General features: G+C 42.3%; 1 protein-coding gene across 1 annotated transcript in view; it reads left to right on the top strand.

Moving 5' to 3' along the window:
* Positions 1 to 3439: 3439 nt before the first annotated feature.
* USP6NL (USP6 N-terminal like) overlaps positions 3440 to 3940 on the top strand; it is a 169346-nt gene continuing 168845 nt past the window's right edge. The window contains exon 1 of the mRNA XM_006772988.2: positions 3440 to 3631. The gene's annotated coding sequence lies outside the window, so the exon portion shown is untranslated. The remainder of the gene's footprint in view (positions 3632 to 3940) is intronic.

Raw genomic sequence — 3940 nt, 5'->3', positions numbered from 1 at the left:
TTTTTTTTTTTTTTTGAGTCACAGATACTCTTGAATATATGAGAGAAGTTAGAATTTTTTCCCCTAAAATGGTATTTGTATTCCTTTGTTTTTTCCTGCATTCTTTCTTCCTTATCTTCCTTTCCCCTCCCCTCTTCCTCTTCCTTCATTCCTTGTACAATTATTTATAGGAGCTAATTCTGTATCAGATATCGATCTGGACCACAGGGTAGATTAGGGAAGAAGATAAGTTTCCCAATTTCATGGCAGAAAAGATAAGGAGACAGAAAAAAAAGAAAAAAAGAACAAAATGATACACCAACCTTTGCTGGTTTAGCTCAGTGGACAGAGCGTAGACCCTCAGATTGAAGGTTCGTGGGTTGATTCTGGTCAAGGTTATGTACCTCAGTTGAGTCTGGGTGCATGTGGGAGGCAACCAATGAATAAGTCTCTCTAACATCAATGTTTCTCTGTCTCTGTCTCTCCCCCTCCCTTCAACTCTCTCTAAAAATCCTCGGTGAGGATTAACAACAGCAACAACAACAACAACAACAAAATAATACACCCACAAATAAACAAGACAAACTCGGATAGTTATAAGTAACAAACCGCATACATAACATCTTGCATACAATTTTAAGGGGTTCACAATCTTCCCATGGAGTTGTCTTCTAGCTCTGCAATGAATAACTTCTCTTTTAAACCAAAGGATGACTTTTTTTTTTTAATATATTTTGTTGATTTTTTACAGAGAGGAAGGGAGAGGGATAGAGTCAGAAACACCGATGAGAGAGAAACATTGATCAGCTGCCTCCTGCACATCCCCCATTGGGGATGTGCCCACAACCGAGGTACATGCCCTTGACCGGAATTGAACCCGGGACCCTTGAGTCCGCAAGGCGACGCTCTACCCACTGATCCAAACCGGTTTCGGCAGGATGACTTTTTAACATGAACAGTGTGGATGTGGCTGTTGGTTCTTCATTACGTTTTCACTTATACTGAGTACATAGATGTTGACTGTTGTTTTTCCTTTCCAACCATGAGGAATAACTATGTGCAATGTCATTGGAACCGACTTCCTGACCGACGGAGGAGCATTGGTTCCTTATGAGATTTCAGAAAGCACTGCTGCTTGTGAGGATGAAGTTTGCCCTGCAAGGCTTCCCACAGCTTTATTAAAAAAAAAAAAAATTCTCCCTTAGGAAACTGCTTTACCCCTCTTAAAAAAATCAAAGATAGCCATGGATTTACATTTCGAAGTCTCAATTTACAGGAGACTCTAGGGCTTACCCTTTGATCCATATTCTGAAGATGAGAGTGAAGGATGGATGGTTTGCTTTGTAGAATTTTTTGCTCTATGTCCTCTGTTTTTATGTTCTTACCACAAATTGTACTTCTGGCCTTAATTATTATGGCATCCTTGTGGGGGATTCAAACATATACTTTTACTTTTGGCAACATTTAAGTTCTTTTCATTTGCATAACATATAACTTTTGTAAAAGTGAAATGCAAGTGTCCATCCATCTAGTATTGCATTGGTTGTAGTTTTGAACTTTTGGTATTTGGGAAATATTTTAATTGGTAGCACAAACTGTTATTCCATATGTCTCTCTCTCTTTCTCTGTCCCCCCTCCCCCTTTTTCTCACTTTCAGTGTTTTATTGATATCAAACTTTTACCCTTTCTCCAGTTAAAGGGTATTTTAATATCTGGCATTTAATGTTGGAGTGAATATAATCATGGAGTGAATATAATTATTTCAGGATTAGTAATATATGACCTTGTGAGTCAAAACCACCTATTTCTATAGGTACATTTTTTAGTGGAACATTGCCACATTTATTATTTTACATACTATCTATGACTGCTCTTATGTTTACTATCTTTCCCTTTTAAGAAAAAATTTGCCCATTCTGATTTAGACAACCGAGTCTATATTTTCTTTAAAATCATTGACATAAATTTAAAATTTGTTACAATGCCACAGATAAGTGAAGTTTCATGCCTATCACATGTCAAGCACTACCCTGGGATATCTTAGTAAACAAGAAAGATAAAAATCTGGGTTTATAATTTAACAATACCTCTAAGAGGCTTAATAATAAAATTATGGTAAGCCCTAGAAGTTATACCTAATAAAACAAAATCAAGTTTTATATTGATGTGACATGACTCAGTGATGACACACACTTTGACTTGGGAAAAGATATGGGGATTTCTGAATTTTAGTACTATAGCCCTTGCTGGTTTGGCTCAGTGGATAGAGTGTCGGCCTGCAGACTGAAGGGTCCTGGGTTTGATTCTGGTCTGGGATACAATTCCAGGTTGCGGGCTTGATCCCCAGTAGGAGGTGTGCAGGAGGCAGCTGATTGATGAGTCTCTCTTATCATCGATGTTTCTATCTCTCTCTCCCTTCCTCTTTGAAATCAATAAAAATATTTTTAAAAATACTATAGTTTCAGACTGTGATTATTGAAGTATAAAATTGAATTAATGGTGCTCATGAAGTCCCAAATAAAATTTAAAAAATTACTTGTATAATTTATGGAAAAAACATACCTGCAATGTCTACTTCATTTTGCAAATTAACCTGTGGCCAGTGTCAATCATCCAAATTCCCGTGATCTCATTATTAACTAGTGACTTGGATTCTTGTTTATGATGTTTGCAGGGATGTCCCTTGAGTAACATTTCTTGCATGACTTAGTGGTTCCCAAGGTCTCCTTAAAGGATGAGAGCTAAACCACAACCTGGCAATTTAATCCAATAACCATTTATTGAGGCCCTACCATGTACAAAGAAATCTTTGGGTCCAGTGGGACTACAAGGCTGTGTGAGTGGGGCTTCTGCTTTTCAGTTCAGGATAGCACAGTTTTGGTGACAGCTAATCAGAGCATTCCATAAGAAGTGTTGTTGGGCCTTCCCCACCCTATCTGTGCCCATAGGTAATGCATATTTTCACATAAGATCTTTGGTGAATCCCCCTCCCCGCCTCCTGGAGAGTGTTTGGATGTTGAAAATGTTTCCCATGTCTTCCCAACTCCTGATCTGTTTTTACCTCAATTCATAGATCAAACAGTTTATGCTATTTTTGGATCAGGACCATAAAAATAAAAACCAGTCTTCACAAATCTGGCCTAAATGCATGGAAAAAAAAAAAGACCCAAAGGGAAGTATACATTTGTATTTTCTTAAAAGTATACAAATAAGATCACACGTGTGAGCCAGGAGCCTTAGAGACCACCTAAGACCTAGGTCCTAGTCTGTATAGTTCTTCAAGGCTGCCAAGATGTGACCTCCTTCGTCCCTCCTCGCCCACGTGGCACCCAGCACCCAGGTCTCAGTGCCAGTCTCACCTGCGGGGAAGGGGAGGGCACCGCACCGGGCGGAGTGGCCCGCTCCCGTCCTCCCGTCCCCGGAACCAGGACAGGAAGCCTTCCCGTTCTCACAGCCCAACTTTTCTAGCTCCTATCGGATCCACCGTCTAACTGCAGCACCTCCAGTGCTGGAAAGTTGACAGCATTCACCCTTCCTGGCACCTTGTCAGGGGAGCTCTGGAGATGAAAACTCCCGACAGCTTCCGTGGAATTAAAAAGGAAAGCTGACCTGGAGACAGAGGGACGAAGGATGAACGTTTGAGACCGCGCAGGTAGAACAGGGTTTTGCACAGCAGCCTCCAGAGAGCCGCGCCGATCGGAACCCCGAGATGCCGGTGCTGGGAAACGAGAGCAATGGGCACCGCCAGAGCCATGCCATCGGCTGAGCGAGTGTCCCCGGGCACTGCCCTGCGGTGCCGCTGCGCTGGGGCCGGTCACAGCCCTCCCGGGGGCGCTGTCATTGCGCCACTTTCAGGGGGAACCGGAGGCACCAAGACTTGAAGGCCGTGGCCTCAGGGGGTGAGGTGGCGGGGGAGGCGGCTGAGCAGTGGCCTCAGGAAGGAATGCCCAGGCCATCGGCC

This window comes from Myotis davidii, unplaced genomic scaffold, assembly GCF_000327345.1.
Source record: "Myotis davidii unplaced genomic scaffold, ASM32734v1 scaffold226, whole genome shotgun sequence".
Lineage (NCBI taxonomy): Eukaryota > Metazoa > Chordata > Mammalia > Chiroptera > Vespertilionidae > Myotis > Myotis davidii.
This window is presented reverse-complemented; position numbering and strand designations above follow the sequence as displayed.